This window comes from Curcuma longa, chromosome 13 (assembly GCF_044706935.1).
Source record: "Curcuma longa cultivar G26 ecotype Majalengka, Jawa Barat chromosome 13, ITB_CL_G26_1.1, whole genome shotgun sequence".
Taxonomy (NCBI): Eukaryota; Viridiplantae; Streptophyta; class Magnoliopsida; order Zingiberales; family Zingiberaceae; genus Curcuma; species Curcuma longa.
In genome coordinates, this window is record NC_133873.1 from 6,418,498 (window position 1) to 6,431,505 (window position 13,008).

The 13,008-nt window shown below is 35.9% G+C and overlaps 1 pseudogene; it reads left to right on the forward strand.

Annotated features, from left to right (window-relative positions):
- The first annotated feature begins 1,914 nt into the window (after nucleotides 1-1,914).
- LOC141844375 (putative serine/threonine-protein kinase PBL11) lies at nucleotides 1,915-11,674 on the forward strand (annotated as a pseudogene).
- The last annotated feature ends 1,334 nt before the right edge of the window (nucleotides 11,675-13,008 follow it).

Here is a 13,008-nt window from a genome sequence, read left to right on the forward strand (position 1 = left end):
GACGAGGGCGCCATTGCAGCGGCTGGAGGATGCACTAAGGAGGTCGTACCTCCTAGTCAGGAGTTGCCAAGACCGCAGCTTTCTTTATCTTATCGTCATGGGGTGGAAGATTGATCGTCGGTTCAGGACTGCAGAGGCGGAGATCGATCGCTACCTGAGGCTTATTCCACTCGTCAATCTTGCAGAACTCCATAAACTGACCATGGTATGTCCGCTCATAATAAAAAAGCTCAAACATGAAATTAACATGACACACTCAATTACATATCTATGAAACATACCTGATCGATGTGGGACCCACTACATACAGGGTGTCATGTTGGATTTTTTCATACTACGTATCATTTCTCGTCCGCTTTATCATTTGTTATGTTTTTTTTAATAAATTTTAATTTTTATTTTTATTTTTATAATCCATGTGTTTGAAACATAATTTTTTTTCTTCTCATTTTTATTTTTACCCTGCCAAATAAATAGAGAGTAAGTATTTTTACTGCATTATATTTCTTCCATAAAAAAGTGGAATCTGCCATAACGATCAGTTCGACAATTATATGTGAGGGAATTATAAATAAATCAACTACATCATACTGAACTACTTTATTGTTGTAGAATGTTAGATAATTATTATAGAGAAAGTAGCAGTTATATAAGTGGAGAAGATAAATTAGTTATGCAATTTGTCATCTTCTAATACATTCACATGGAAAAGTTTTAATTTAGTAGGTTATATTGATTCGGTTGGTTCGATTATGAACGCTGCAAATAATCTTCTAAAGTATATTAATTTAAAAAATTATAAAAAATAGAGAAATAAATGATACTGTTAAAAATATTATTAAATTAAAAAATTTCCCTCAAATATCAATTACCAAGATACTTATGTAGATCCAAAATCTTGTAAAGAAAAAAAGAAATCTTAATAGAAAGAAAATTTTTTAACAGATTCAAAATTTTAAAAATCCTAAATGGACTTAAAATCCTAAGTATAATAAAATAAAAATTTAAAAACTCCTCTAAATACTAAATATTAATAATTACTAATAATAAAAATTATTAATAGTATTGATGGAATCAAAATATTTCTACAATGGTATGATATTGTCCACTTTTGAGCCTAATCTCTCATCGTTTTATTTTTGACCTCAACCCAAAAGGCTTCATTCTAATGAAAATATTTTTCATCTTATAAACTCATAATCTTTTTTATATATTTCCAATGTGAGACTTTGATTGTATCCCAACAATCTTTTCTTAAAATAAAGGATCACTAGGAGTCCTCCTACCATTATCCTCATGGTTTAGATCCGAACTTAACGAGTTGAAAAATTTTCAATCCAACTCAATCTAAGACGGATTACAGATTACACAGATCAACTTATGGACCTATTAAAAAATAAAAAAATTTAAAAAATTTTAATTTTATATTACAATTTAAATAAGTCAAGTTGAAATTTTTATTTCTAAATTGCGATTTAAGTCCACTCATTCCTTATATTTTTTATTTTAATTTTAAATTTAAAATAAATAAATAAATTTTTTCATTCCGCAGACCAATTCAAGTCCGTTACAAGTTGACTCATGCAGATCACAAGTCTAAACGGATTGATCCATCTAAATCTATTTTAAAATAGACCGTTAATATTTCAATTCAACACAATAATTTGATGGAGAGATCAATCGGACGAATCCGATCAACTTAGACGGCTCTAGGTGCCATCCTCATTAAAAACAGAGCGTTGCCAGTTCATTATCGTTGATTAACGAGCGGGCACTGGGAATCAAAGCTGGTAGGCCGTCTTCTTCTTCGTTCATTATTGTTTAGGGAGTTGACCATGGGAGTCAACGCTAATAGGTCGTCTTCTTCTTCGTCATTCCATTGTATTTGTAGAGATCCTTTGCCCTGAAATTTTGCACGCATTTGGAGCCGCCTGGAAGCGCGACTACGCCGCCACCGCCAGAATTTCGCCGTTAATCCCAGGTACCATGAACTAGAACACCATACAAAGCTTTTCTCTATGATCTGTTCTCATAGGAAAGCAGAGGATTCAATTTCATTTGATTCCTTTATTTAGTCAGGGCACGTTAATGGCGTCGCCATGGGGGCCGATAGGGGACGCCGCTAGCGTTGCGCAGCTACTGGGAGTCGATGCAGTGAGCCTCATCGCCCTAATTGTGACAGCCGCCGCCAAGGCACGAATGCACAAAACCAAGTGCAAGGCCTTCTCCGATTACGTGCAGATGGTCTGTGCCCTCATAGAGCCGCTCAATCTGTCGGAGTTCAATGCAACCCCCGTGACGAAGGCGCCATTGCAGCGGCTGGAGGATGCACTAAGGAGGTCGTACCTCCTAGTCAGGAGTTGCAAAGACCGCAGCTTTCCTTATCTTATCATCATGGCGTGGAAGATTGATCATCGGTTCAGGACTGCAGAGGCGGAGATCGATCGCTACCTGAGGCTTATTCCACTCGTCAATCTTGCAGAACTCCATAAACTGACCAGGGTATGCCCGCTTTGCCGTTTGTTATGTTAAAGAAGCTTTCTCATAGCAATCTTTTGGGTCTTCTCGGGCGACGCGTTTAACGATCCCCTTGGTCAAGCCTTTGTGGAGGGCAGCAACCAGCTTCATCCAGATTTCCCGAGAAGGGTGCTTCTTTTAGATTCTCCTCATTATTCTGCAGTTTCTTAGGTCTTCTTCGTGATTCTTTATCGCGATTCCGCATCAGATTTGTTCTAGCTCTTACAAATCTGCCTGCCTCACCGTGATTCCTGTCATGCAGTATTCTATTGGATTCTTCGTTTGTGTTCGGCAGATTAGTTCCAGGTTTGTTCTTGAGGCGGGTTTCTTCTTCATGGCAGACTGCTTCGGTTTCATCTTCTTCATTATCACCACCGGCTTTGCCTCCGCTTCTTCTGCTTCTTCTGTTCTGCACAAATTTATTTTCCATGTTGGACTCCCCAGATTTCTTGAGATTGATTCTTTCAATTGCCGTGTCAGATTCTACAATGGTTTATATTTGTGATCAATAGAAATCTTGGGTCTCCACTAGGACTATCAGGGTCCAAGTGTCGGTACTCAGCATATTTATGTCTCTTTCTTTACCTCATTACATAAGTTCTTTACGAAAGATGCAACATGTTCATTTGGAATCATTTCTAATTTTTTCTTAATTATCTTTAGATAAGGATCAATTATTTAAAGATGAATGTAATAGAATATTATTAAATGATGAGGAAATAAAAGAGTGATGGAAGAGGTATTTTCATAAACTTTTTAATGAAGATTTAGGTGAACAACTTAACTTAGGTAATTTAAATAGGTCAAATGAGTATAGAAATTTAAATCTTTATCATAGAATTCAAATTTTAGAATAGAACAAGCTTTAAATGAGATATACAATGGAAAAATAGTTGAACCAGATATTTTGATAGAGGTATGAAGTGCTTAGGAAAACAAAGTATTAAATGATATTCAACCTGACATTGAAAATGAAAAAAATATCTGATCAGTGGAAGATAAGTACTCTAGTTCCTTTATATAAGAACAATGAAGACGTACAAAATTATGAAAACTATAGGGGTATTAAACTAATGAGTCATATTATGAAACTTTGAGAAAGAGTAATAGAAAAAAGATAAAGAAAGAAGACTACGGTGATCAAAAATCAATTTGGATTTATGCTTGAAAGGTTGACACTAGAAGCTATACATCTTCTTAGATAACTAATTGAAAGGTATCGGCAACAAAAGTAAGACTTACACATGGTATTCGTCGACTTAGAAAAAATATATGATCGAGTCCCAAGGGAAATTATATAGAGAATTTTAGAAAAGAGAGTTGTTAACATAACGTATGTTGAATTAATTAAAGATATGTATAAAGATGTAATGACAAGAGTGAACACTTCAGGCGGATTAACTGAAGTGTTTCCCATAAAGATAGGGTTAACTCTAAGTCCCTATCTTTTTACGTTAATCATGGACGAACTCACTGGATACATCCAAGATGCAGTATCGTGATGCGTGTTGTTTGCAGATGATATAGTTTTGGTAGATGAGACACGTGAAAAGGTAAATGCTAAACTCGAATCTAGATGGAAAATGTTAAAAGTGAAAAATTTTAGGCTTAATAGAGTAAAGACTGAATATAAGGAATTTAAGTTTAGCAATATTAGATGTAATGAGACAATTGTTAAGATAAGATATGACTAGTTGTACAACTGTAAACTTTAAACATTTAGGATCATTTTTGCAAAAGGATGGATAGATTAAGAGAGATGTCTTACATAGAATATAAGCAGGATGGTTGAAATGGAGAAGAATATTAGGTGTTCTTTGTGATCGTAAAGTACCTTTAAGACTTAAAGGAACGTTTTACAAAATGACGATTAGACCTACTATGTTAGATGGAGTTGAATGTTTGATTATGATTCGAGCACATGAGCAGAAGATGAGAGATTTGAATATTAAGATGGATGTGCGAATATAAAAGGATAAACAAGATAAGAAATGACAATATTAGAGAGAAAGTCGGGGTTGCACTTGTTGAGAGAAAACCCCGAGAGACACGTTTAAAATGGTACTGACATATACTTAGATGATCAATAAATACTCTAGACTCTAGTTAAGCGATATGAAATTATGACAAATATGCATATTAAACAAGGAAGAGAAGATCAAAAAAGATTTGGTTAGCAATAATAAAACAAGCTAAAATTTATTTAAATATAAATGATGATATAATATGGGATAAAGCCCAATAACGTAGAAAAATCTATATAGCCGATCCTACCTAGTGGGATAAAACTTGTTTATTGTTGTTGTTGTTGTATCTTTAGATAAGGATCAAAACAATGTGCATTTTTTTTTTTGCCCTTCTTGTTTTCTCCTAATCTCAATATTCCTAGTGCATGCTCGGTTTCCAATGATTTATTTTAAAATTTTCAAAATTTGCATTTGTGATTCTAGAGGAATTCATCAGATAGTATAGCTGTACTATTGGTAGCGAATTTTCAAATTCATAATACTTGTAATTAAAAACTCAGAACTCATTAACTTGTCATGACTCATCGTTTTTCCCTTCCATGTTATTTTATTTAAATTCTAGTCTCCATCACAACATTATCCCATCACGTTGTTTGCAGTATCCTTTAAATGTAATCTTCTGTGTTTATAATATTTCCTACTTGTGTTGTTTCTCAGGAAAGAAGAGGGTGGACTAGAAGGGATCAACCTCAAGATTCTACCTATGGAGACCCTGTGCAAAATACTCCATCAAGTTCTGGTAACCAACTAATTCTTTCTCTTATCAGAGTGTCATTTGTAGAAGTCCATCATAAAGACAATGAGATTCTCCCAGGAAATTTCATAAGCCACTCTAAGCTGGATAATAGGGGTGCAAGTGTAATGGTTCTGGTTCCATCCAGCTTTATGAGAAATTCAACTAGACATGAGTTTCATGAGTGAAACTATAAAAATCTGAATCCAACGACAGTTTCAAATCCGTAAATTTTTAAGCTTAGTTGGATCAAACAGGATCAGTGATGTTTTGGTCTTATTACGAAAGCAATTATATCTGTTAGCTTAGATGGAATAGTTTCTGCCTCCGACTATCTGATTCCTTGATTAATTGTTTCCTCGTGGCTGCACATAGTGTTTACTGTCTCCATCTAATCATAGTTAATATGCACAGAAGTAAAGGTTCTATACTAAATAAAATGCAGAAAGTAACATTTACACATGCTATCTTAAACAACAGAAATAAACATAACATCTTCATATAAGAAAAAGATAAACTAAACCATAGCATGAATTGAGGTGTTGAGCCATGTAGAAGTGGAAATTCGACCAAAATGAGCCCAACCTGATTACGGGTTGGGGCGGGTGGGGCAGCTTGACCTGTAGGCAAGGCACAACCTATATGTTGGGTCAGCTCAATTCAGTTCCAAGGGCAAATTAAATGGCTAGAATCTTGGTGTATTTGGGTTAACGTTTACCTAAAAAAATTTTCCTATAAATATTCTCAATCCCACCCCTCATCCATTTTAAACCTTATCTTGATCTTGAGGATACACTTAGCTTGGCTGCTTCAACACATATCTCAAGATTGATTGACTTCTCACTTTTGAGTCTATTCTCTCCCCAGCTTAATGGGAAAGAGGATAGAAAGTATTGAAAGAGGTAATTAATATTAGTAGAATAAATTAGAGGTTGAAAGTGCTACTACTAAATACACATGTCATATACAAAATTTATTTCTCGCGACTAGTTATCTAATTTTTTAAAACAATGATATCTTTGTCTCAAATATTTATGATTAACTGTATAAATCTTATCCGGTGATTTAGTTCTATGTCAGGATATATCACTATAATGTTTAACTAAATTAAATTATTTTTTAGTACATTGACACTAATGTTTCCTCAGGACGATCAGGGAGGGAAACAAATAGAAACCATGGGGTCAAAGATGCACTCTATCGAATCTTCTAGAAAAAGTCTCAAAGATCAAATAAGCGTTGGAATCTGAACAGGCTGAAGTTAGTCAGGAAGGACAACCCCGGAACTTCAGGTTCAAGGAATTGTGGAAGGCCACAAATCGCTTTGCAGTAGAGAACATAATTGGGAGAGGAGAATTCACCACTGTGTACAGAGGCACAGTGGACAAAATGCCTGTCGCTGTTAAGAAATGGGAATCCTATGCAGACGGTTTACAGGAGTGGGAGGTGATTACCTATGCAATCCTGAGTATTATAGTTTGTTCACTGTTTTTCTTTATGGCTATTGTGATTTTGCTTCTTACAGTCCAGTGCTGAGGGTTTCCCAGAAGTTTGTATGCAATCTCAGTCTGATAACAATTATCAAATTTTTGCTTAATGACTATTCTGCATATGTTACTTATAACTGGTCCTTGATGGGCTAAGAGGAGCCTGGTTGATGTATCATATGCTCTAAGGAAAATCAATAGCAAGATTGTCCTTGTTCTTTTATTAAATTAGAACTATGGCCATTCGTATTAGTACAATTGTTTGATGTGTGCTTAAGAAATATTGAGATTAAATATTGGGCTGTTGGCTTTCTTCTTTTGCACAGAATGAGAAGAATGTTCTATGCGATATGAGACATCCTAATCTTATAAAGCTCTTGGGCTACTATAATGGAGGCCATGAGATTATTCTTGTCTATGAGTGGATGAATAATGGAGACTTGGAACAATTCCTTAATAGACTTGGTGAGTATTATTTCAAATCTAGTACTCTTTTGTTTGCTATTACTGCATAAGACTAAATTATTAAGATGTAACTTGTCATATATTGCTATGATCTGTTGCCAGTATGATAGTTATTTAGACAAGTAGTTAATGATAGTGTCTGCAACTTGTGGTTTGAGTTTTTGTGCCTTTTCAGGAGGATCTATTTGGTAAGACATGCATCTCCTATTAGAATTTTTCCTTAAACCCTTTCCCAGGACTGAATTATGAAAGAGTTTCTTTGGATGGATTAGAGAAGTTGGATTTTCCAAAGGATAGGCAGTTTTTTGAAAGAAAAATTGATACTCCAAACTTGGATACCTTAATAGGTTTTGTGAGGCTTTGACCCACAAGATCAGGTTCAAAACTTGTACTGGGACTGGTCATGGTATTGTTGGGCCAATATATAAAATAGGACCAAGGAGTTGTATTTACTTTTTCGTGCTCAATCAAATTTATTTTTCTCACTTGCTAGATACTCTAACCCATTCCTACAAAGACCATGCCCGATTATGGCTCATCCCTATGCTTTATCAAGAGGTCGGACCCAATATGGGGGACTCAAGACCCAATAATCGAGAATGTTTGGAGGGGAGAGTTAAATACGGAGCTCAAGAACAACCCCAAGTAGAGTACTTCAGGGACTCAAGTATCGAGTCACATGGGGTATTATGGAGGCGAAGCTATAGGAAGTACTCCATAGCTTATGGATTTTTAAATTGTGAGGTCTATGTCCACTATGACCCATTCCTACAAAGACCATGTCCGATTATGGCTCATCCCTACAGTTTATCAAGAGGTCGGACCCAATATGGGGGACTAAGAGAATCCAGAATGTTTGGAGGGGAGAGTTAAGTATGGATTTCAAGAACAACCCCAAGTAGAGTACTTCAGGGACTCAAGTATCGAGTGGCATGGGGTATTATGGAGGCGAAGCTATTGGAAGTACTCCACAACTTATGGATTTTTAAACTTTGAGGTCCATGCCCACTATGACCCATTCTACATAGACCATGTCCGATTATGGCTCATCCCTACGGTTTATCAAGAGGTTAGACCCAATATGGGGGACTCAAGGAATCCAGAATGTTGGAAGGGGAGAGTTAAGTATGGAGCTCAAGAACAACCCCAAGTAGAGTACTTCAGGGACTCGAGTATCAAGTCACATGGGGTATTATGGAGGCAAAGCTATAGGAAGGACTTGGGTGGCCGAGTCGCATGAGGAATTCGGGATGCCGAGCTATATGGGCGACTAGGGGTGCCAAGTCGTATAGGGGGCTCGGGATTCCAAGTTGAGTCGAGAATTGCAACTGAGCCACATGGGGTGGATCTACTCACGTGCAGCAGAGCCATGTAAGCTAGATTGTTGACCTGGAAGGGAATCACTATCCTAATATGGAGGTGGATTTTCAATGCATGATTTTGGAAAGTCAATGGTAGGTCCTCTTCGTCCTCCTATTATATATATATATATATATATATATATATATATATATATATATATATATATATATATATATATATATATATAATAGGAGGACGAAGGGACCTCCATTGTATATATATATATATATATATATCCAATGTGTTGGTGTAATCGACCTCAGGTCAAGGTTGACCGGTTTGACCAAGCTCGAGTTGACTTGAGTTTGAGTTTCAATGTTTGATCAATATGTTTGTTGGAAGTCAAGTAGATCAAGGTTAACCGAATATTTGATAGTGAAAAGGAGTCAAGTAGTTCACAGTTGACTAGATACTTGACGGAAAAAGAAAATTCAAGTGGACCAAGGTTGATCGGACACTTGGTGAGCGAAAATTCAACAGGAAGTTGGTAAGAGAAAAGTCCAGGAGGGTTACGATGGACCAGATACTTAGCACAAGATGAAAAATCAAGTGGGTAATGGAGGATTGGACACTTGGTGATTATGAAAGTCCTGGTAGGTCAAGATTGACTGGATGTCGAGCGACGATAAAGTCTCGACAGATCAAGGTTGGCTGGATGCTAGGCAACAGGAAGTCTTGGTAGGACAAGGTTGACCAGATGCTGAGCAAATGAAGTTCTAGTAAGTTGAGATCAATCGAATACCAAACAAGATGAGAATTTAACTTAGTAAAGTTGAAATAGATATATTAGTCGATTAATAGGGCGTATAGTATGAATATCAACCGATGAATGCTAAACTTCGAAATTGATGTTTGAGGTGTTTTTTAAGGATTACTACAGTAATTAAGAGGATTGCTATTGTAGCTAGGGTTCCCTACAACCCCTAAAATAACTAAATCTTGAAAATTAGGCATTGCTACAGTAATTATGATTTGCTACAATAATTAGGTTTAGGGTGTTCTACTACAGTACTTTTGTTACTGTAGTCAATCGATTGGTGACTTTTATCAATTGATTAGAACACTGTAGTAGTGAACAGAATGCTTCTGAATCGATTAGCCAAACTAGTGAAAGCTATCAATCAATTGGGGCAATCGATTGACCAATGGAAATAGCTGTTCTGTAGGTTTAAATGGTCGGATTTGACGTGACAATCGATTAATGAGTAAGGTCAATCGATTGATCTACGAAAATCAATCCAAACAACAACCATATAAGTAGGGTTTCGTTTAGAGAAGAAGGGGCCGATTCTTGGAAGTTTTGGAGCAAAGTGTCGGTGCATTTTTAGACCAACAAGAAGCAATTCCAAACAATAAAAAAAGCGCTTTCATGCTAAGTAGTTTCCTTTGATTGTATTTGCATTTGTATTTCTTGTTGTATTATTGTTCTTGTAAGAATGGTTGTACGAGGCTTTTCCGCCTCCAGAAGTTATCCAAAAAAGAGGAGTTCATAGTGGAGATAGTGAACTTAGAGTGGACCCTTGGATTAGTCGTCTCAAAAGACGGATACTAAGCAAAATTCTAGAGTTGTGCATGTGGCGTCAAGATTGAATCAAGATTTCTGCTGCACTTTCAAATGACTAGCTAAAGGTTAAGATAAGAAGCGATCGAAGTTATTCACCACTCCTCCTTTTAGCTTGCATATGCCCTAACACAATGAGCTTTGAAATGTTTTAATTGGCATTACTTCTGAAGTATATGCCTTTTTTATGCATTTAGAAATGATGGGGCATACACTCACGCTTGTAGTGTCCAAGTAGAAGTACCAAGAAAAAAACTTCTTTTTTGTCTAAACCTTCAGTAATGCCACATTAAATCTTAGATTTTATACAAGAAATTATATTGATTTTCTTGGCATAAAGGCACTATAGACGTGAGGGATTAGAGGCAATAAGGAAAGCAAAATGATTGTGTTGTATGTTTTGACAGGTAATGAACCACTCTCGTGGGAGCAAAGGATTAAAATAGCAACTGGTGCTGCTAGAGCTCTTGCATTTCTGCATACACCAGAGAACAACATCATTCATCGTGTCATCAAACCGTCTGTCATCCTTCTTGACGGGGTGTGTAAGCCTTAGCCTCCTTCAACCCAGCTAATTACTTCTTGGGAAAAAGTGGCACAAATAAGATGTTTCCATTTCTCTACCTAGGAGTTCAATGTAAAGCTTTCTGGCTTGGGGTGTTCGAGGGAAGGCCCAATCAATGAAGCAACTGGAGTGTCAACTCAACTCATGGGCGCTGCTGGATATGTAGATCCTGAGTATGCCATGACTGGTTTGTTATGTTATTCTACAATCTTCTTTTTTTCAGAAGATAAAACTGTATAGTTAATTGACTGATAACACTCTTTAGCTTGATTAATAATCTTCAAAGTAATAGTTTCTTATCCTAATGCTTATATTGATGTGATAATATCGCCTAGTTTGTTGTTACTTTGTTGAGTTTCTTTATATGAGTATATTTATAATCTTCTTGATCAGGTCATCTGGATGCAAAAGCTGATGTATATGCATTTGGGATCATAATGCTTCAACTGCTTTCTGGTCTGAAGGTTTTTGATAATTGCCGACTACGTGGGAAACAACACTTGGTCTCGTACGCTCCTGGACTTCATAACTGATGAGAAAAAGTTGCATAGATTCATGGATCCAAAACTCGGCGGCGAATATAAATTGAATCATGCTTTTAAATTAGCAAAACTATGTGGATTGTGTGTTAGCTATGAAGGTTCACGTCGACCTCAAATGAAAACTATATTGAAGGTCCTTGAGAGCATTTGCCCCAGTACAAGTTGAAGCTTGCCCTGTATCTTGGCCCTCTGAGTGATGATCAGGTGCAAAATTCCTAGTAACTACTAGAATTTCCAAGTTGATGATCACTTTGATTAAAGTAACTTATCAGCATTCAAATTTGTGTATTAGGATTCTATAATGATGTCTGTTATGGAACAGTTGAAAGTTGTTATCCCAGAATTGTCCTCTTTTTAGCTTCCTTAATTTCAACACTCTTTATATTCGTTCCTGAAGACTTAGTTTTCTAAACACTTGTAAAGAATGTATTAGGCATCTCACTGCTAGAATTTTACTGATAATGATTATAGTGGATTTGTTCCTTTGGTTTTTTGTAAATGCTCTTATGAATATTTAGTCTGAACCTGTGGGCCAGTTGGTTAGGTTGGTCGGTCCAGTTGGGCTTTCGAATCGATCAATCTTTGTCAATCGAGCATGTTAATTGGGTCGGTCAAGCTGATCATTCTGGACGACCAGATGGATCTACACGATCCAAACCTCTCTAAGAAATATGTTTGTCTACTATTGTTAAGGTTTTAGGAAGGTCAGGTTTATTCGTTCTTATTCTATGGCTTATAAATTTCTACTATTTTCTCTTCTGTTGAGATCCTTTGGGAGGTATAGAAATATTACGAGTCTTACGAGATACAAGTTGAAGTAAGAAAGCTACAAGTTCGTGGTTTTCAAATGGAATGAGGAACCACAAGGAATATCAAATTTTAGCTTAATAATTAACGTTCCCTTTTTTGTTCTGAGTTGAATGTTTTTGTGATTGCCTCAGTCAATCTGCCAACAAATCTTTGGGTTGACTCTCGTTGACACCATTCGATTGTTTTCCTAAGCGAGGATTATTATATTCTCTGGATGGGATGAGAGAAAGTTCATTAGGGAGGAGAAGTAAAATATTTATGTTCTTTTTGTTTAAAAGGATGGAAGGTTCATTAATGTAACATGTATTACTTTATTTAGAAGGAAAAGAAAGAGAATGGATACTAAATATATAAAGTTTTAAAAAAATACTCTTATTTCTTATAAAGATAACGTTTATAGAGGACAGATGAAAAACTGTAAAAGTTTATCAATATTGTATAAAAAAACTACAGTGAGAGTTAGCTAGCATCGATGTTGTGAAGTGCGAGCGGTTAAACATTAGACAGTGACGGACTATGTTATGTGAGGAATGATGGCGTAAAGACAAGATGCCTAAACAGATGAGTTAATTTAACAATTAATATTTTAAAATAGGAATAAATTTTGAAAAAAATATTATTAAGTTTCCCTTCCTCTTCTTTACACTCTAAATCGGAGTATAAAAAATTATACCGATTCATCAGCATGCAAGGATAAATCTTACTTTTTTCTTCTCCTCTCCTCCTTAGCTTATTCCATCCAAAACAAAAAGTAAAATTCTCCTTCTTTTTATTTACCCGTTCTTCCTTTTCCCTCATCTCCTCCCAAACATAGTGTTAGTCTTCCATCATCTATCTAGTCGATTAATTTCTAAATAGAATTATCTTATTTGTGAATCATCCATACTCATTTGGCTTTTTAGTTGACTTAGCACATTAGTATCATACAACACTACCAAA